The sequence below is a fragment of the Bombina bombina genome, chromosome 5 (assembly GCF_027579735.1).
Source record: "Bombina bombina isolate aBomBom1 chromosome 5, aBomBom1.pri, whole genome shotgun sequence".
In the NCBI taxonomy this organism is placed as follows: domain Eukaryota; kingdom Metazoa; phylum Chordata; class Amphibia; order Anura; family Bombinatoridae; genus Bombina; species Bombina bombina.
The window spans coordinates 512,878,123-512,900,837 of record NC_069503.1 but is presented as its reverse complement, the minus strand read 5'-3'; the positions used below and the strand labels follow the sequence as shown (position 1 = coordinate 512,900,837).

Below are 22,715 nucleotides of genomic sequence, written 5' to 3'. Positions count from 1 at the left end.
ACATACGGAAGATCCAACCGGTAAATAATTCTTTATTTGAAGCAATGAAGAACTGTAGGAATCCTTTCCACAGTTGTATATGCAGACGTGCAAAACAAGAATGAAGTGAAAAGTGATGGTATATACAGACAAATGGAGGGGTGAAAACGGAGAGGCCATGCAACTTTTGGTAACTACCTACCCAATTGCTAAGAATTCACAACACATGCTATCACATCATCCCTTAAGGAAAAAGTGTGCCAAAGGCAATTTCCCTAACTATGCATGGCCAAAGGAACCGATTGCACTCTGCTTCCACTTCCCATGACCACAGAATGTGGGAACAGCCGCACTCTGCTCCCACAGCCCATGAACACAGTTGGCAGTCACAGAATGAAATGTTTACCTGCAACCCATGTTGAGAAGACATATCCCTAACTATTTCCCTTAGGCTCAGAGAGATAGCACATGAAGTAAACATTAACACTGGGTCAGCGCTCAAGCCATAAAAGGCATGAGCACCGGGCAAAGAGAATGCCTGGTAGATCAAATTGAAAGTCTGTTTGCTGATGCAAACACAAACTGAAGTCTTTTCAGGTGAGCTGATGTAGCTCATCCATCAAGGTTGGGCTTCTGTAACATATGGAAGATCCAACCGGTAAATAATTCTTTATTTGAAGCAATGAAGAACTGTAGGAATCCTTTCCACAGTTGTATATGCAGACGTGCAAAACAAGAATGAAGTGAAAAGTGATGGTATATACAGACAAATGGAGGGGTGAAAACGGAGAGGCCATGCAACTTTTGGTAACTACCTACCCAATTGCTAAGAATTCACAACACATGCTATCACATCATCCCTTAAGGAAAAAGTGTGCCAAAGGCAATTTCCCTAACTATGCATGGCTAAAGGAACCGATTGCACTCTGCTTCCACTTCCCATGACCACAGAATGTGGGAACAGCCGCACTCTGCTCCCACAGCCCATGAACACAGTTGGCAGTCACAGAATGAAATGTTTACCTGCAGACCATGTTGAGAAGACATATCCCTAACTATTTCCCTTAGGCTCAGAGAGATAGCACATGAAGTAAACATTAACACTGGGTCAGCGCTCAAGCCATAAAAGGCATGAGCACCGGGCAAAGAGAATGCCTGGTAGATCAAATTGAAAGTCTGTTTGCTGATGCAAACACAAACTGAAGTCTTTTCAGGTGAGCTGATGTAGCTCATCCATCAAGGTTGGGCTTCTGTAACATACGGAAGATCCAACCGGTAAATAATTCTTTATTTGAAGCAATGAAGAACTGTAGGAATCCTTTCCACAGTTGTATATGCAGACGTGCAAAACAAGAATGAAGTGAAAAGTAGTAGTAGTAATTGAAAGTATGTTTGCTGATGCAAACACAATCTGAAGTCTTTTTAGAGGAGTTATTGTAGCTCTTCCATCCAGGTCGGTCATCTGTTACACGCTGAAGATCCAAATGGTAGTGAATGTAGGGGGAGATCATTTATCTTTTGGGTACTACCTACCCGAATGCTAAGAATTTACAACACATGCTATGACATCATCACACAAGGGAAAAGTGTGCCAAAGGCAATTTCCCTAACAATGCATGGCCAAAAGGAACCGATTGCACTCTGCTTCCGCTTCCCAAGAGCACAGAATGTATGAACAGCCGAACTCTGCTCCCACAGCCTGTGAACACAGTTGGCAGTCACAGAATGAAATGTTTGCTGATGCAAACACAAACTGAAATCTTTTCAGATGAGCTGATGTAGCTCATCCATCAAGGTTGGGCTTCTGTAACATACGGAAGATCCAACCGGTAAATAATTCTTTATTTGAAGCAATGAAGAACTGTAGGAATCCTTTCCACAGTTCTATATGCAGACGTGCAAAACAAGAATGAAGTGAAAAGTGATGGTATATACAGACAAATGGAGGGGTGAAAACGGAGAGGCCATGCAACTTTTGGTAACTACCTACCCAATTGCTAAGAATTCACAACACATGCTATCACATCATCCCTTAAGGAAAAAGTGTGCCAAAGGCAATTTCCCTAACTATGCATGGCCAAAGGAACCGATTGCACTCTGCTTCCACTTCCCATGACCACAGAATGTGGGAACAGCCGCACTCTGCTCCCACAGCCCATGAACACAGTTGGCAGTCACAGAATGAAATGTTTACCTGCAGACCATGTTGAGAAGACATATCCCTAACTATTTCCCTTAGGCTCAGAGAGATAGCACATGAAGTAAACATTAACACTGGGTCAGCGCTCAAGCCATAAAAGGCATGAGCACCGGGCAAAGAGAATGCCTGGTAGATCAAATTGAAAGTCTGTTTGCTGATGCAAACACAAACTGAAGTCTTTTCAGGTGAGCTGATGTAGCTCATCCATCAAGGTTAGGCTTCTGTAACATACGGAAGATCCAACCGGTAAATAATTCTTTATTTGAAGCAATGAAGAACTGTAGGAATCCTTTCCACAGTTGTATATGCAGACGTGCAAAACAAGAATGAAGTGAAAAGTAGTAATAGTAATTGAAAGTATGTTTGCTGATGCAAACACAAACCGAAGTCTTTTTAGAGGAGTTATTGTAGCTCTTCCATCCAGGTCGGTCATCTGTTACACGCTGAAGATCCAAATGGTAGTGAATGTAGGGGGAGATCATTTATCTTTTGGGTACTACCTACCCGAATGCTAAGAATTCACAACACATGCTATGACATCATCACACAAGGGAAAAGTGTGCCAAAAGCAATTTCCCTAACAATGCATGGCCAAAGGAACCGATTGCACTCTGCTTCCGCTTCCCAAGAGCACAGAATGTATGAACAGCCGAACTCTGCTCCCACAGCCTGTGAACACAGTTGGCAGTCACAGAATGAAATGTTTGCTGATGCAAACACAAACTGAAATCTTTTCAGATGAGCTGATGTAGCTCATCCATCAAGGTTGGGCTTCTGTAACATACGGAAGATCCAACCGGTAAATAATTCTTTATTTGAAGCAATGAAGAACTGTAGGAATCCTTTCCACAGTTGTATATGCAGACGTGCAAAACAAGAATGAAGTGAAAAGTGATGGTATATACAGACAAATGGAGGGGTGAAAACGGAGAGGCCATGCAACTTTTGGTAACTACCTACCCAATTGCTAAGAATTCACAACACATGCTATCACATCATCCCTTAAGGAAAAAGTGTGCCAAAGGCAATTTCCCTAACTATGCATGGCCAAAGGAACCGATTGCACTCTGCTTCCACTTCCCATGACCACAGAATGTGGGAACAGCCGCACTCTGCTCCCACAGCCCATGAACACAGTTGGCAGTCACAGAATGAAATGTTTACCTGCAGACCATGTTGAGAAGACATATCCCTAACTATTTCCCTTAGGCTCAGAGAGATAGCACATGAAGTAAACATTAACACTGGGTCAGCGCTCAAGCCATAAAAGGCATGAGCACCGGGCAAAGAGAATGCCTGGTAGATCAAATTGAAAGTCTGTTTGCTGATGCAAACACAAACTGAAGTCTTTTCAGGTGAGCTGATGTAGCTCATCCATCAAGGTTGGGCTTCTGTAACATACGGAAGATCCAACCGGTAAATAATTCTTTATTTGAAGCAATGAAGAACTGTAGGAATCCTTTCCACAGTTGTATATGCAGACGTGCAAAACAAGAATGAAGTGAAAAGTAGTAGTAGTAATTGAAAGTATGTTTGCTGATGCAAACACAAACCGAAGTCTTTTTAGAGGAGTTATTGTAGCTCTTCCATCCAGGTCGGTCATCTGTTACACGCTGAAGATCCAAATGGTAGTGAATGTAGGGGGAGATCATTTATCTTTTGGGTACTACCTACCCGAATGCTAAGAATTCACAACACATGCTATGACATCATCACACAAGGGAAAAGTGTGCCAAAGGCAATTTCCCTAACTATGCATGGCCAAAGGAACCGATTGCACTCTGCTTCTGCTTCCCAAGAGCACAGAATGTAGGACCAGCCACACTCTGCTCCCACAGCCTGTGAACACAGTTGGCAGTCACAGAATGAAATGTTTGCTGATGCAAACACAAACTGAAATCTTTTCAGATGAGCTGATGTAGCTCATCCATCAAGGTTGGGCATCTGTAACATACGGAAGATCCAACCGGTAAATAATTCTTTATTTGAAGCAATGAAGAACTGTAGGAATCCTTTCCACAGTTGTATATGCAGACGTGCAAAACAAGAATGAAGTGAAAAGTGATGGTATATACAGACAAATGGAGGGGTGAAAACGGAGAGGCCATGCAACTTTTGGTAACTACCTACCCAATTGCTAAGAATTCACAACACATGCTATCACATCATCCCTTAAGGAAAAAGTGTGCCAAAGGCAATTTCCCTAACTATACATGGCCAAAGGAACCGATTGCACTCTGCTTCCACTTCCCATGACCACAGAATGTGGGAACAGCCGCACTCTGCTCCCACAGCCCATGAACACAGTTGGCAGTCACAGAATGAAATGTTTACCTGCAACCCATGTTGAGAAGACATATCCCTAACTATTTCCCTTAGGCTCAGAGAGATAGCACATGAAGTAAACATTAACACTGGGTCAGCGCTCAAGCCATAAAAGGCATGAGCACCGGGCAAAGAAAATGCCTGGTAGATCAAATTGAAAGTGTTTGCTGATGCAAACACAAACTGAAGTCTTTTCAGGTGAGCTGATGTAGCTCATCCATCAAGGTTGGGCTTCTGTAACATACGGAAGATCCAACCGGTAAATAATTCTTTATTTGAAGCAATGAAGAACTGTAGGAATCCTTTCCACAGTTGTATATGCAGACGTGCAAAACAAGAATGAAGTGAAAAGTAGTAGTAGTAATTGAAAGTATGTTTGCTGATGCAAACACAAACCGAAGTCTTTTTAGAGGAGTTATTGTAGCTCTTCCATCCAGGTCGGTCATCTGTTACACGCTGAAGATCCAAATGGTAGTGAATGTAGGGGGAGATCATTTATCTTTTGGGTACTACCTACCCGAATGCTAAGAATTCACAACACATGCTATGACATCATCACACAAGGGAAAAGTGTGCCAAAGGCAATTTCCCTAACTATGCATGGCCAAAGGAACCGATTGCACTCTGCTTCCGCTTCCCAAGAGCACAGAATGTATGAACAGCCACACTCTGCTCCCACAGCCTGTGAACACAGTTGGCAGTCACAGAATGAAATGTTTGCTGATGCAAACACAAACTGAAATCTTTTCAGATGAGCTGATGTAGCTCATCCATCAAGGTTGGGCTTCTGTAACATACGGAAGATCCAACCGGTAAATAATTCTTTATTTGAAGCAATGAAGAACTGTAGGAATCCTTTCCACAGTTCTATATGCAGACGTGCAAAACAAGAATGAAGTGAAAAGTGATGGTATATACAGACAAATGGAGGGGTGAAAACGGAGAGGCCATGCAACTTTTGGTAACTACCTACCCAATTGCTAAGAATTCACAACACATGCTATCACATCATCCCTTAAGGAAAAAGTGTGCCAAAGGCAATTTCCCTAACTATGCATGGCCAAAGGAACCGATTGCACTCTGCTTCCACTTCCCATGACCACAGAATGTGGGAACAGCCGCACTCTGCTCCCACAGCCCATGAACACAGTTGGCAGTCACAGAATGAAATGTTTACCTGCAGACCATGTTGAGAAGACATATCCCTAACTATTTCCCTTAGGCTCAGAGAGATAGCACATGAAGTAAACATTAACACTGGGTCAGCGCTCAAGCCATAAAAGGCATGAGCACCGGGCAAAGAAAATGCCTGGTAGATCAAATTGAAAGTCTGTTTGCTGATGCAAACACAAACTGAAGTCTTTTCAGATGAGCTGATGTAGCTCATCCATCAAGGTTGGGCTTCTGTAACATACGGAAGATCCAACCGGTAAATAATTCTTTATTTGAAGCAATGAAGAACTGTAGGAATCCTTTCCACAGTTGTATATGCAGACGTGCAAAACAAGAATGAAGTGAAAAGTAGTAGTAGTAATTGAAAGTATGTTTGCCGATGCAAACACAAACCGAAGTCTTTTTAGAGGAGTTATTGTAGCTCTTCCATCCAGGTCGGTCATCTGTTACACGCTGAAGATCCAAATGGTAGTGAATGTAGGGGGAGATCATTTATCTTTTGGGTACTACCTACCCGAATGCTAAGAATTCACAACACATGCTATGACATCATCACACAAGGGAAAAGTGTGCCAAAAGCAATTTCCCTAACAATGCATGGCCAAAGGAACCGATTGCACTCTGCTTCCGCTTCCCAAGAGCACAGAATGTATGAACAGCCGAACTCTGCTCCCACAGCCTGTGAACACAGTTGGCAGTCACAGAATGAAATGTTTGCTGATGCAAACACAAACTGAAATCTTTTCAGATGAGCTGATGTAGCTCATCCATCAAGGTTGGGCTTCTGTAACATACGGAAGATCCAACCGGTAAATAATTCTTTATTTGAAGCAATGAAGAACTGTAGGAATCCTTTCCACAGTTGTATATGCAGACGTGCAAAACAAGAATGAAGTGAAAAGTGATGGTATATACAGACAAATGGAGGGGTGAAAACGGAGAGGCCATGCAACTTTTGGTAACTACCTACCCAATTGCTAAGAATTCACAACACATGCTATTACATCATCCCTTAAGGAAAAAGTGTGCCAAAGGCAATTTCCCTAACTATGCATGGCCAAAGGAACCGATTGCACTCTGCTTCCACTTCCCATGACCACAGAATGTGGGAACAGCCGCACTCTGCTCCCACAGCCCATGAACACAGTTGGCAGTCACAGAATGAAATGTTTACCTGCAGACCATGTTGAGAAGACATATCCCTAACTATTTCCCTTAGGCTCAGAGAGATAGCACATGAAGTAAACATTAACACTGGGTCAGCGCTCAAGCCATAAAAGGCATGAGCACCGGGCAAAGAGAATGCCTGGTAGATCAAATTGAAAGTCTGTTTGCTGATGCAAACACAAACTGAAGTCTTTTCAGGTGAGCTGATGTAGCTCATCCATCAAGGTTGGGCTTCTGTAACATACGGAAGATCCAACCGGTAAATAATTCTTTATTTGAAGCAATGAAGAACTGTAGGAATCCTTTCCACAGTTGTATATGCAGACGTGCAAAACAAGAATGAAGTGAAAAGTAGTAGTAGTAATTGAAAGTATGTTTGCTGATGCAAACACAAACCGAAGTCTTTTTAGAGGAGTTATTGTAGCTCTTCCATCCAGGTCGGTCATCTGTTACACGCTGAAGATCCAAATGGTAGTGAATGTAGGGGGAGATCATTTATCTTTTGGGTACAACCTACCCGAATGCTAAGAATTCACAACACATGCTATGACATCATCACACAAGGGAAAAGTGTGCCAAAGGCAATTTCCCTAACTATGCATGGCCAAAGGAACCGATTGCACTCTGCTTCCGCTTCCCAAGAGCACAGAATGTATGAACAGCCACACTCTGCTCCCACAGCCTGTGAACACAGTTGGCAGTCACAGAATGAAATGTTTGCTGATGCAAACACAAACTGAAATCTTTTCAGATGAGCTGATGTAGCTCATCCATCAAGGTTGGGCTTCTGTAACATACGGAAGATCCAACCGGTAAATAATTCTTTATTTGAAGCAATGAAGAACTGTAGGAATCCTTTCCACAGTTCTATATGCAGACGTGCAAAACAAGAATGAAGTGAAAAGTGATGGTATATACAGACAAATGGAGGGGTGAAAACGGAGAGGCCATGCAACTTTTGGTAACTACCTACCCAATTGCTAAGAATTCACAACACATGCTATCACATCATCCCTTAAGGAAAAAGTGTGCCAAAGGCAATTTCCCTAACTATGCATGGCCAAAGGAACCGATTGCACTCTGCTTCCACTTCCCATGACCACAGAATGTGGGAACAGCCGCACTCTGCTCCCACAGCCCATGAACACAGTTGGCAGTCACAGAATGAAATGTTTACCTGCAACCCATGTTGAGAAGACATATCCCTAACTATTTCCCTTAGGCTCAGAGAGATAGCACATGAAGTAAACATTAACACTGGGTCAGCGCTCAAGCCATAAAAGGCATGAGCACCGGGCAAAGAGAATGCCTGGTAGATCAAATTGAAAGTCTGTTTGCTGATGCAAACACAAACTGAAATCTTTTCAGATGAGCTGATGTAGCTCATCCATCAAGGTTGGGCTTCTGTAACATACGGAAGATCCAACCGGTAAATAATTCTTTATTTGAAGCAATGAAGAACTGTAGGAATCCTTTCCACAGTTGTATATGCAGACGTGCAAAACAAGAATATAGTGAAAAGTGATGGTATATACAGACAAATGCAGGGGGGAAAACGGAGAGGCCATGCAACTTTTGGTAACTACCTACCCAATTGCTAAGAATTCACAACACATGCTATCACATCATCCCTTAAGGAAAAAGTGTGCCAAAGGCAATTTCCCTAACTATGCATGGCTAAAGGAACCGATTGCACTCTGCTTCCACTTCCCATGACCACAGAATGTGGGAACAGCCGCACTCTGCTCCCACAGCCCATGAACACAGTTGGCAGTCACAGAATGAAATGTTTACCTGCAGACCATGTTGAGAAGACATATCCCTAACTATTTCCCTTAGGCTCAGAGAGATAGCACATGAAGTAAACATTAACACTGGGTCAGCGCTCAAGCCATAAAAGGCATGAGCACCGGGCAAAGAGAATGCCTGGTAGATCAAATTGAAAGTCTGTTTGCTGATGCAAACACAAACTGAAGTCTTTTCAGGTGAGCTGATGTAGCTCATCCATCAAGGTTGGGCTTCTGTAACATACGGAAGATCCAACCGGTAAATAATTCTTTATTTGAAGCAATGAAGAACTGTAGGAATCCTTTCCACAGTTGTATATGCAGACGTGCAAAACAAGAATGAAGTGAAAAGTAGTAGTAGTAATTGAAAGTATGTTTGCTGATGCAAACACAATCTGAAGTCTTTTTAGAGGAGTTATTGTAGCTCTTCCATCCAGGTCGGTCATCTGTTACACGCTGAAGATCCAAATGGTAGTGAATGTAGGGGGAGATCATTTATCTTTTGGGTACTACCTACCCGAATGCTAAGAATTTACAACACATGCTATGACATCATCACACAAGGGAAAAGTGTGCCAAAGGCAATTTCCCTAACAATGCATGGCCAAAAGGAACCGATTGCACTCTGCTTCCGCTTCCCAAGAGCACAGAATGTATGAACAGCCACACTCTGCTCCCACAGCCTGTGAACACAGTTGGCAGTCACAGAATGAAATGTTTGCTGATGCAAACACAAACTGAAATCTTTTCAGATGAGCTGATGTAGCTCATCCATCAAGGTTGGGCTTCTGTAACATACGGAAGATCCAACCGGTAAATAATTCTTTATTTGAAGCAATGAAGAACTGTAGGAATCCTTTCCACAGTTCTATATGCAGACGTGCAAAACAAGAATGAAGTGAAAAGTGATGGTATATACAGACAAATGGAGGGGTGAAAATGGAGAGGCCATGCAACTTTTGGTAACTACCTACCCAATTGCTAAGAATTCACAACACATGCTATCACATCATCACTTAAGGAAAAAGTGTGCCAAAGGCAATTTCCCTAACTATACATGGCCAAAGGAACCGATTGCACTCTGCTTCCACTTCCCATGACCACAGAATGTGGGAACAGCCGCACTCTGCTCCCACAGCCCATGAACACAGTTGGCAGTCACAGAATGAAATGTTTACCTGCAGACCATGTTGAGAAGACATATCCCTAACTATTTCCCTTAGGCTCAGAGAGATAGCACATGAAGTAAACATTAACACTGGGTCAGCGCTCAAGCCATAAAAGGCATGAGCACCGGGCAAAGAAAATGCCTGGTAGATCAAATTGAAAGTCTGTTTGCTGATGCAAACACAAACTGAAGTCTTTTCAGATGAGCTGATGTAGCTCATCCATCAAGGTTGGGCTTCTGTAACATACGGAAGATCCAACCGGTAAATAATTCTTTATTTGAAGCAATGAAGAACTGTAGGAATCCTTTCCACAGTTGTATATGCAGACAAGCAAAACAAGAATGAAGTGAAAAGTAGTAGTAGTAATTGAAAGTATGTTTGCTGATGCAAACACAAACCAAAGTCTTTTTAGAGGAGTTATTGTAGCTCTTCCATCCTGGTCGGTCATCTGTTACACCCTGAAGATCCAAATGGTAGTGAATGTAGGGGGAGATCATTTTTCTTTTGGGTACTACCTACCCGAATGCTAAGAATTTACAACACATGCTATGACATCATCACACAAGGGAAAAGTGTGCCAAAGGCAATTTCCCTAACTATGCATGGCCAAAGGAACCGATTGCAATCTGCTTCCGCATCCCAAGAGCACAGAATGTAGGACCAGCCGCACTCTGCTCCCACAGCCTGTGAACACAGTTGGCAGTCACAGAATGAAATGTTTGCTGATGCAAACACAAACTGAAGTCTTTTCAGATGAGCTGATGTAGCTCATCCATCAAGGTTGGGCTTCTGTAACATACGGAAGATCCAACCGGTAAATAATTCTTTATTTGAAGCAATGAAGAACTGTAGGAATCCTTTCCACAGTTGTAAATGCAGACGTGCAAAACAAGAATGAAGTGAAAAGTGATGGTATATACAGACAAATGGAGGGGTGAAAACGGAGAGGCCATGCAACTTTTGGTAACTACCTACCCAATTGCTAAGAATTCACAACACATGCTATCACATCATCCCTTAAGGAAAAAGTGTGCCAAAGGCAATTTCCCTAACTATGCATGGCCAAAGGAACCGATTGCACTCTGCTTCCACTTCCCATGACCACAGTATGTGGGAACAGCCGCACTCTGCTCCCACAGCCCATGAACACAGTTGGCAGTCACAGAATGAAATGTTTACCTGCAGACCATGTTGAGAAGACATATCCCTAACTATTTCCCTTAGGCTCAGAGAGATAGCACATGAAGTAAACATTAACACTGGGTCAGCGCTCAAGCCATAAAAGGCATGAGCACCGGGCAAAGAGAATGCCTGGTAGATCAAATTGAAAGTCTGTTTGCTGATGCAAACACAAACTGAAGTCTTTTCAGGTGAGCTGATGTAGCTCATCCATCAAGGTTGGGCTTCTGTAACATACGGAAGATCCAACCGGTAAATAATTCTTTATTTGAAGCAATGAAGAACTGTAGGAATCCTTTCCACAGTTGTATATGCAGACGTGCAAAACAAGAATGAAGTGAAAAGTAGTAGTAGTAATTGAAAGTATGTTTGCTGATGCAAACACAATCTGAAGTCTTTTTAGAGGAGTTATTGTAGCTCTTCCATCCAGGTCGGTCATCTGTTACACGCTGAAGATCCAAATGGTAGTGAATGTAGGGGGAGATCATTTATCTTTTGGGTACTACCTACCCGAATGCTAAGAATTTACAACACATGCTATGACATCATCACACAAGGGAAAAGTGTGCCAAAGGCAATTTCCCTAACAATGCATGGCCAAAAGGAACCGATTGCACTCTGCTTCCGCTTCCCAAGAGCACAGAATGTATGAACAGCCACACTCTGCTCCCACAGCCTGTGAACACAGTTGGCAGTCACAGAATGAAATGTTTGCTGATGCAAACACAAACTGAAATCTTTTCAGATGAGCTGATGTAGCTCATCCATCAAGGTTGGGCTTCTGTAACATACGGAAGATCCAACCGGTAAATAATTCTTTATTTGAAGCAATGAAGAACTGTAGGAATCCTTTCCACAGTTCTATATGCAGACGTGCAAAACAAGAATGAAGTGAAAAGTGATGGTATATACAGACAAATGCAGGGGGTGAAAATGGAGAGGCCATGCAACTTTTGGTAACTACCTACCCAATTGCTAAGAATTCACAACACATGCTATCACATCATCCCTTAAGGAAAAAGTGTGCCAAAGGCAATTTCCCTAACTATGCATGGCCAAAGGAACCGATTGCACTCTGCTTCCACTTCCCATGACCACAGAATGTGGGAACAGCCGCACTCTGCTCCCACAGCCCATGAACACAGTTGGCAGTCACAGAATGAAATGTTTACCTGCAGACCATGTTGAGAAGACATATCCCTAACTATTTCCCTTAGGCTCAGAGAGATAGCACATGAAGTAAACATTAACACTGGGTCAGCGCTCAAGCCATAAAAGGCATGAGCACCGGGCAAAGAAAATGCCTGGTAGATCAAATTGAAAGTCTGTTTGCTGATGCAAACACAAACTGAAGTCTTTTCAGGTGAGCTGATGTAGCTCATCCATCAAGGTTGGGCTTCTGTAACATACGGAAGATCCAACCGGTAAATAATTGAAAGTCTGTGATTATGCAAATACAAACTGAAGGATTTCCAGATAATTGTTTCATCAAGGTCTCATATCGTCTGTAGCAGGATTGTCAGATCCAAGCAGCAAATCAGAACAAGAGGTAGAAGAATTGATCAATCAGGACACGTTCACAACATTGAAGCATAAGATATAGGAAAGGCAACAGTAGCTCCAGTCTGTCCTTACCTGTAAGTCGTACCGATAAGCTTGTAGTCTTCCACTTCTACGCAAACTTTGTACAACAATCATACACCACACCGTGTTATTGTATTGAGTGGGCATCATCTAGTGATAGCATTTCTATTGCGAAAACAGCTAAGGTGAAGTGAGCTCTTTTCACAATATGGCCTCTCTCCTCACATCGTAAAATCTGTTGAGAAAAAAACAAAACAAAGCTTTTAGGTTTGTAGAGCAGTTACCAATATCATGAAATATAAACCTACAAAGTTCTTTATACACTAGTTCCCTTTCTACAGTCAGTAATCCTCTATTCTTTTAAAGGGGCATATATCTTAATATATCGACAATTAAAGGGACATGAAAGTCAGAATTAAACTTTCCAGGTTCAGATAGAGCATGCAATTTTAGGACATTTTACAGTTTACTTCTATAACCAAATTTACTTCATTTTTTATGCTACCCTTTATTGAAACACTTAACTAGGTAGGCTCAGGAGCAGCAATGCACTACTGTAGGCTAGGAGGTAATTGGTGGATTCACACGTGTGCATCTTGTCATTGATTCACCAGATTTGCTCAGTTATCTCCCAGTAGTGCATTGCTCCTCTGGTAAGCACATAGCTACAAGCGATAGTATAATAAAATGCTAGATACAATAGAGCGTTATCTTTATGCACGTTTATGATTCTTTAAGCATTTAATTACAAAAGGTGCACATATCAAACTTGATACATTCTGCACCTAAAATATTGATCGGTGGTCTCATGCATTAGGAAGTTGCCCATTGCTGGCTTAGGGTAGAGGAGGGAGAGAGGTTAGAAACCTTTAAGTATATTAAAGGGACTTAATAAAGTTGAGACTAAAAGGTATTTTTCATCAGACAAAGGTGTCATGAGTTCAAGGATAGCAGGTTCAGAAGTAACTTACAGAAAATGGAGAGGGGGCTCAAGGTTTTTGTTACGAAGCCCAGGTATCCTAAATGGACGCGGTTCCCAGAACCAGCAGCAGTCAGGCTGGGCTACTCAGAGAGCTTCTTTGCACAAGGATTATCAGATCTAACATATACCACATATCAGACTGAGTGCTCGTTCTACTGCCATGTACGTGCGATGCTGGTGTAATACTTTTGAGTAGAAATTGTGTTTCTCTGATCCTCACAAAAGAGGCCAAAAAGCAAATTCTGTAAGCAAGGCTTTCTGAAAAATACTGCAAAGCGAAGAGCTGGCTTAAAAGGACATAAACCTTTTTCATTTCTGATTCAGCTAGAGAGCATACAATTTTAAACAACAGTTTCACAACAATGCTATACATTAGTAAGAGCACTAAATAGCAGCACATGTAGTGCACCACACAAGAGAGCAAAGCAAATTTGATAATTTTTTAAAATGGAAATCTCTATCTGAATCATGAGGGGAAATTTTTGGGTTTCATGTCCCTTTAAATAATTTGCAACATTTTGAAGAGAAGGGGGGGGGGAGCCCTAGGTTACAGAATTGATTAGATCAGTGAATATCAACCTCTTTTTTGCCGTGGCACACTTTTTTACATTAAAAAATCCTGCGGCACACCACCATCCCAAAATTTTACAAAATAACACATTGTAGCTTAATACAGTATATATATATATATATATATATATATATATTATATATATATATATATTATATATATATATATATATTATATATATATATATATTATATATATATATATATATATTTTATATATATATATATTATATATATATATATTATATATATATATTAATATATATATATATATTAATATATATATATATATTAATATATATATATATATTAATATATATATATATTAATATATATATATATATATATATATATATATATATATATATATATATATTTATATATATATATATTGTTACGGTTACCCTTAGTCTCGCTGAGAGATGGACCGCTTAGTAGCCTGGATCCCTATTGCTAAAGAGGGGAGAAGCTGCTTTCCATAGTATTCTATATGAGTCTCGCAAATATAGAATAATCTCCCTTAGCTGCAGTACAGCTAGGATACCCTTCTGCCCACAAAAACGAGTCAACGCTGCGATTGAGGGTCAAACAAGAACTCAGGACTGGGATGCCCAGCCTGCTTTTTATTAAGGTTACATGCACACAGGGCACTCCCAGGGGGAGAGGGGGGGAAGCACAAAATCCCCCATCACACATTTAGATAGAGAGCACTGTCCTTTGACAGGCCACAATAGGATTACAGTACTTAAGATAACAAGTTTACAAGTTCATCTTATCAATTAGCAGTCTGGCTCCGGAGGTGATTAGACAATGGGATTGGTTATCTCTAAACTTAGAGCTGAAGCCAGCAAATGTGTATTTAGGCAATAGTTTCTAAAAGCTGAAAAAAGTTAACTCTTTATGAAATGATACTTGTTACGGTTTTCTTGGAGCCCTTCTTAGGCGCTGGCTTGCTGGTTCAGGCATTGCTGCTGGGAAATAAGCTCTTCACAACAAAATAACTAATGCTTCTGTAACATATATATATATATATATACACATACATACACACACACACTGTACTGTGCTGTCATGCCTCCTACAAACTATACATGACATATTGACATTCTTTTACAAAAATGACGCCTGATGAGCCCGTCGCATACCTCCCAATATTTCAAAATTTGAAATAGGGACACCACCGCACAGGGAAAAGTCCCCTCCCCCCCATCAGTCATCTCACTCAAAATAAAAAAACGGCCCAGAATAAGAAACAAGCAAAATTTTAAAAATATGTCACATTGTTGTCAGTCTGTCGCGGCACACCTGAGGATCTCTCACGGCACACTGGTTGAAAAACACTGCTCTAGATATTGTGGAACAAGCACACTTATGACACAAAAACAGTGTGATGTTTCCTTTAAAAGGACAAGATATTGTAAAATTATATTCCCCTTAATGTGTTTCTAATGACTTGTTATAAAATATATAAAATGCTGAGATATTTTAGGTTTATTTTTGTATTTGAAATAGTTGGTTTGTTCTTTGAAACCACAACCCATCAAGATAGGTGGCGCATGCACGGAAATCAGATAGCCTTAATAGATCACTTTCTGTACACACATACTTTATATTTTCTCTGTAAGCCAAAACCCAATATTAAGAACAATTGTAAGTTAACATTTTACTGCTAATTTCTTTTACCTCCCACTTGGAGTGTAATTTCTTCTGCTGGATAGGGTTACACAGGTTTTCTTTAACCTCTACGTAAAGGGACAGTCTACTCCAGATTTGTTATTGTTTATTACCCATTCCCCAGTTTTGCATAACCAACTGTTATATTAATATATATTACCTCTGTAATCGCCTTGTACTAAGCCTCAGACTGCCCCCTTAGTAGAGTTCTTTTAACAGACTTGCATTTTAGCCAATCAGTGCTGACTCACACAACTCACAGTAGTGAGCACAATGTTATCTATATGGCACACATGAACAAGCGCTATCTAGCTGTAAAAAAATGTCAAAATACAATTAGATAAGAAGGTGGCCTTTAAAGGGACAGTCAAGTCCAAAAAAACCTTTCATGTTTCAAATAGGGCATTTCATTTTAAAAAAACTTTCCAATTTACTTTTTTTTTTTTTTTTTATGAAATTTTTATTTGGTTTTTAACATAACATAACATTTGGAGACTTGCAGGCCTCCTTCCAATTTACTTTTAATACCAAATTTAGCTTTGTTCTCTTGGTATTCTTAGTTGAAAGCTAAACCTAGTAGGTTAATATGCTAATTTCTTAGACCTTAAAGGCCTTCTCTAATCTAAATGCATTTTGATAGTTTTTCACCACTAGAGGGCATTAGTTCTCGTGTTTCATATAGATAACTGAGCTCATGCACGTTAATTTACCATGGAGACAGCTCTGATTGGCTAAAATGCAAGTCTGTTAAAAGAACTGAAATAAAGGGCAGTCTGCTGAGGCTTATATACAAGGCAATTACAGAGGTAAAACGTGTATAATTATAACTGTTGGTTATGCAAAACTGGGGAATTGGTAATTAAGGGATTATCCATCTTTTAAAACAACAAAAATACTGGTGTTGACTGTCCCTTTAAGGGCTTAGAAATTAGCATGAGCGTACCTAGGTTTAGCTTTCTAAGAATAGCAAGAGAACAAAGCAAATCTGATAAAAGAAAATTGAAAGTTGTTTAAAATTACACACCAATTTATGAAAGTTTGTGACTATACTGTCCCTTTAAACATGCTATAAAGTAGATGTGACCCAGCACAGCTTTGTTCTAAACTGCAGAACACAAGACCTCAGCAAACCACTCTTTAGCCATAAAAAAGTGAATGTAGCTTGCTCCCGCTCTGATAGCAAGCTACATTCACTTCTATGGCACGATCGGGTGCGCTGTGACTAGACAGCGTGCACGTGAAGCACTTTTGAGCAACAAGTAGAACCTTGAGCAGAGTCCAACATAGAAATAAAAAATCTGCAAATGCTTTAGTTTTAGAACGCTGCCGCTAAAATTTTATATAATTGTGCACCACGTGCAAAATTATATAACATTATTTTGTATGTTTACTGTCCCTTTAAAAAGTGCAGTAAATTCAAAATTAAACTTTTATGATTTAAATCGAGACTGCAATTTTAAACAACTTTCCAATTAATTTCTGTTACCAAATTTGCTTTGTTCTCTTGGTATCTTTTATTGAAGAGTAAACATAGGTAGACTCAGGAGTGTGCAGATCTTTAGTACTCTTTGGCAGCAATATTTTGCAGCATTATTTGTAGCTTTGTTATACAATGTTGCAAAACACTGCTGCTATAGAGTACTAAAGACACGTGCACACTCCTGAGCACTTATGAGCCTACCTAGTTTTACTCTTCAATAAAAGATACCAAGAGAACAAAGCAAACTTGATAACCAATGTAAACTGGAAAGTTGTTTAACATTGCATGCTCATGATAGTTTTATTTTAGAAAGGTTAAACAGAAATGTGCAAGACATGCTTAAAGGGACATGAAATCCCTATTATTTATTTCACAATTTAGAAAGGGAATGCAATTTTAAACAACTTTCTAAATTACTTCTATTATGTATTTTGCTTCATTCTCTTGATATACATTGCTGAAAAGCATATCTAGATAGGCTCAGTAGCTGCTGATTGGTTGCTGCACATAGATGCCTTATGTGATTGGCTTACCATGTGCATTACTATTTCTTCAACAAAGCACATCTAAAGAATGAAGCAAATTAGAAAATAGAAGTAAATTGGAATGTTGTTTAAAATTGTATTCTCTATCTGAATCATGAAATCATTTTCTGGGGTTTAGTGTCCCTTTAAACAGTATGAACTTTACTGGATGGATTTAAAGGGACACTGTACCCAAAAATTTTCTTTTGTGATTCAGATTGAACATGAAATTTTAAGCAACTTTCTAATTTACTCCTATTATCAAATTTTCTTCATTCTCTTGGTATCTTTATTTGAAATGCAAGAATGTAAGTTTAGATGCCGGCCCATTTTTGGTGAACAACCTGGGTTGTCCTTGCTGATTGGTGGATAAATTCATCCACCAATAAAAAAAGTGCTGTCCAGAGTACTGAAACCAAACAAAGCTTAGATGCCTTCTTTTTCAAATAATGATAGCAAGAGAACGAAGAAAAATTGATAATAGGAGTAAATTAGAAAGTTGCTTAAAATTGAATGCTCTTTCTGAATTACAAAAGAAAAAATTTGGGTACAGTGTCCCTTTAAAGTGATGTGAAACCCCAAATGTGTATTCCATGATAGGAGCACGCAATTTTATACAACTTTTGGTTTTACTTTTATTAATTTTTCTTCATTCTATTGGTATCTTTTTATAAAAAGCAGGGATGTAAGCTTAGGAGCCAGTCATTTCTGGAGCACTATATGGCTGCAGTTTTGCTAGAAGAGCACTAGAGGGCAGCACTATGTCCTGCTATGTAGAGCTCCAGATGCCTGAATCAGTAAATACATTTCTTGGGGTTTATATCCCTTTAAAGATAGTGTCATTTACTAGCAGGCTATATATATATGCGTAATACAGCCATTTATTTTACCTCTGGTTATTTCTATTGGATAATTCTAGACTCTTTTATAGACAGATTTCTTACACTAAAAAGGTTTACATTTTTTAACAGAAGATTAAAAAAAAAGATTAAAGGGACATTCCAGACAAAACTGAAATCCCTATAGATACATTTCAGTTTTGAATACACAGTATTAGCAGAAATGTTTCTAATAAAAGCTAAAGCGTATTTTAGTATGCACCGTGCATCAGCATTTTATACACAGCACTTGCTTAGAGAGCCCAAGGTGTTTGTATCATCTGGTTATAACTCAGTTTGTTAATTGCTGACATGATACAAGCTCCACTCGCATTCTGAGCAGCTGCAGTATTTAAAAAGCTGGTGAAGTGAGAATATCTAGCTGTGCTTCACGTGCACAGAAAATGCTATCACTAAAACAGTGCTAACTTTTACTAGGAGCATTTTTGCCAATACATTTATATTGTAAATATATACAAATCTATTCCAAGATGTCATTTATCTAGGTGCATTTACATTTTGTCCAGAATGTCCATTTAAAAAAAGCTGCCTTTTCAAACAGCTGCAATTAATAGCCTAATTATGTTATCACACACAATACACAGTCCATTATCTTAGTACAATGCATTTGTTTTAACTACAAAGCAGTAGCTAATTTACTTAAACAATCACTAAAATCACAATTATTTTATTTGTAATCTCAATTACATATCCAGTCAATACTACACAACACAACTAAAAGAAAGCTCAAGAAATCTTTTGCACAAGTGTAAGAACAAATGCATAGAGTTTAACACATTTTACTGTAGACAATGCCTTTAAATGTTTCTGCAGTGTAAGCTAAACACAAACTATAAGGCATAACAAACAGGCAAGACACTTATACACATAAATCTGCAGGAAACGTTTGTTTTAACTTCTGAATAAATGATGCAAAACACACAATAACATCATGTGCCATATTGTAGCAAACGCTGCAAAACTCACCAGTAGTTTATTCTCATTCAAATTTTGGCGCAATTTCTGTCTCTGTACAGGAAGTAAGACTCAAATGTAACCTTCCATGTGATCATGTGACATGCAGCAACCAATCAGAGCTCAGATTTTTTTTTAATTTTTTTTTAAACATGCTTTATTTATATGTAACACTGCATGGTGCAACGTGAATTTCTGATGAAACATCATTTTAGTATGTTTTTCTAGCAGATTTAAAGACATTAAATTATATCTAAGTTAGTTTAGCATTCGAAATTATTTTCTTGGCTTAATGGCATTTTACTTGAGAAATTGGTAGGGGGGTGTTTAAACCAAGGCTACCAACAACAATACTGCAGAAACAAAAAGGGGAACCATATTTTGGGTGTAAAATGATAATCCCTGTTTTCCCTATAGACCTCAGCCAGCCTACATATTTATATATAGTCTTACCATAATTTTTAGAGGTGAAACTGGGACCAGCTGGTGCGGTGCCAGTGGGGGTGTGGTCAGGGGCGTGGTCAAGGGGCCATGGCGATTACCGGTCCTTTTAAAGTAGTAGCTTTTATGTGTGTAATGTTTTGTGGATACTCTACCCTTCCTCAGTCTAACAACAAGTGAATCACACAGTTTAAATTGACCATAACACCACCCCCTAGTGAAAAGGCACCATTACGTTGTCATGGCAACCCATACACATGAGCAAATAAATCATTCATCTAAATCTCAGATTCTAAATAATGCCAAACATCAAACATAATTATCAATTTCATAAAATAGTGAAAAGCGTATACATCACACAATTTAATATCTGCAGTGTAATATGTGTTTTATGTGTCTAATTAAGGAACAGAGCCAAATACTGATAAGGCATAAATACAACATTGAATGAAAGTAAAAAAGAAACACGTACCTGTTAAAGCCGTTTAAGAGGCTACTCTATACCATAATGCAGGAAGATTATAGCCAAATTGCTATCCTGCATGAAGTAAAGCAAGATCCAGGCCAAAAATTCTGCCTGTCTGTACTTCCTAGTCATACCCATATGATTCCCCTAAAGGTGTATTACCGGTGATGTCACCAGGGGTCGGGGGGTGTTGCATTCTTACAAAAATAAACCAAGTAGTACTACAAAATTAAAAAACACTATGCTGCTCACTCAGCCTGTATTACTAAATGTAAACTTTGAAGGACACGAACGTTAAGCTAAGCAGGGCTGTATGTAACAAAGTACCAGCATCCAACTATGCTGGAAAGTCACAGTCCAGTCATTTTGAATAATGTGTCTGTGTTTCAGGTGGTCTGAAACCCGGACACATGATTTGAAACCTGGAGGTGGCAACCCTACTGGGACAGAATGAACAACTGGGTGGGACACTGGGACAGCGCCTCCAAACCGGGACAATCCCAGTAAAAGTGGGACTTCTGGTAAGCCTATTTATATACATTTCTGCAGATTATGTGTAACTGTTTACAATGACTTCTGTCAGTAGCAAACCCTGCTGGAAGATAATGTTCACACTGCACAGCTTTAAAGGTGTAGCTCACACAGTCTTAAAGGGACATACACGCACCCTACACAGACTTTTAAGGGACAATTCTAACACACTACACAGTCTTAAAGGGACATATTACAGTAGGCACACTCAGCCTTAAAGGGATAGATGCACACACACAGTGTCCACAGCATTTAAAGGGACAGATCACAATATGCAATATGTGAACAGACACAACCTTGCACACTCATAGTCATAAAGGGGCAGGCAAAAAGAGTGCACTCAATCTTTTAAAGGACAGGCACGCACACTCTCTTTCACATCCTTTAAAGGGATAGCTGACACCACACACACACACACACACACAAAGAGATGCACACACACCCAAGGCAGACAGCCTTAAAAAGAAAAGAAACCCAGAATTTTTATTTTATTATTCAGATACAGCATGCAATTTTAAACGACTTTCCAATTTACCTCTATTATCAATATACTTCATTCTCTTGGTATCCTTTATTGAAGGAGCAGCAATGCACTACTGGGAGCTAGCTGAACACATAAGTCATAAATGTGCAGCTACCAATAAGCAGCTAGAGCCCAGCTCCTAAGCCTACATAGGTATTGTTTTCAACAAAGGATACTAAGAGAACAAAGCAAATTAGATAATAAAAGTAAATTGTAAAGTTGTTTAAAATGTTATGGTCTATCTGAATTATGAAACAAAAACATTTGGTTTAATGTCCCTTTAAATGAACACCTGGCAGTCTTTGAGGGTCAAACACAAGCCTGTGTATTCTTCAGACTAGTACCAGGCTTCTCTCTCCTGGGCCCCTATTTAACAAAGGTCTGGCGGAACTGATCAGGTCCGCCAGACCTCACTGAATGCGGACAGCAATAGGCTCTCCGTATTCAGCATTGCACCAGCAGCTCTTGTGAACTGCTAGTGCAACCCCCCCCCTGCAGATTGGCCGCCAGCAGGGAGGTGTCAATCACCCCGATCATACTCAATCGGGTTGAATTGCAGCGATGTCTGTCCGCCTCCTCAGAGCAGGCAGACAAGTTATGGAGCTGCGGTCTTTTAACCGCTGCTTCATAACTGGTGTGTCTGGTGAGCCTGCAGTCTCACCACAAACACGGGCCCTCAAGATCCATCCGGAGCTTGATAAATGGGCCCCCTGGACTCCTCTTCAGACATTAAAGGGACAAGAAACCCAAAAGTTTTCCTTCATGATTCAGATAGAGCACTGGTTTTCAAACCTGTCCTCAAGCCTCCCCAACAGGCCAGGTTTTCAGGATTACCTTGGAAGAGAGCAGGTAAGGTAACCATATTTACTAATCAGCTGATTGTTTCACCTGTGCTCCAGTTCAGATAACCTCAAAATGTGGCCGGTTAGGGAGGCCTGAGTACAGATTTGAAAACTAGTGAGATAGAGCATACAATTTTAAACAACTTTCCAATTTATCTTCTATTGTGCAATTTACTTAGTTTTATTGGTATCCTTTGTTGAAAAGAATACATAGGTAGGCTCAGAAGCTGGGTGCTAGCTGCTGATTGGTGGCTGCACAGAAATGC

At 39.9% G+C, this 22,715-nt stretch overlaps 1 long non-coding RNA gene across 1 annotated transcript in view; it reads right to left on the bottom strand.

Moving 5' to 3' along the window:
- The window catches only part of LOC128659409 (uncharacterized), an 84,860-nt gene extending 65,151 nt beyond the window's left edge, over positions 1 to 19,709 (bottom strand). The window contains exons 1-2 of the long non-coding RNA XR_008402370.1: positions 19,659 to 19,709; positions 12,615 to 12,798 (exon numbers count right to left, since the gene is read on the bottom strand). This is a non-coding gene — a long non-coding RNA (uncharacterized LOC128659409). The remainder of the gene's footprint in view (positions 1 to 12,614; positions 12,799 to 19,658) is intronic.
- Positions 19,710 to 22,715: the final 3,006 nt, after the last annotated feature.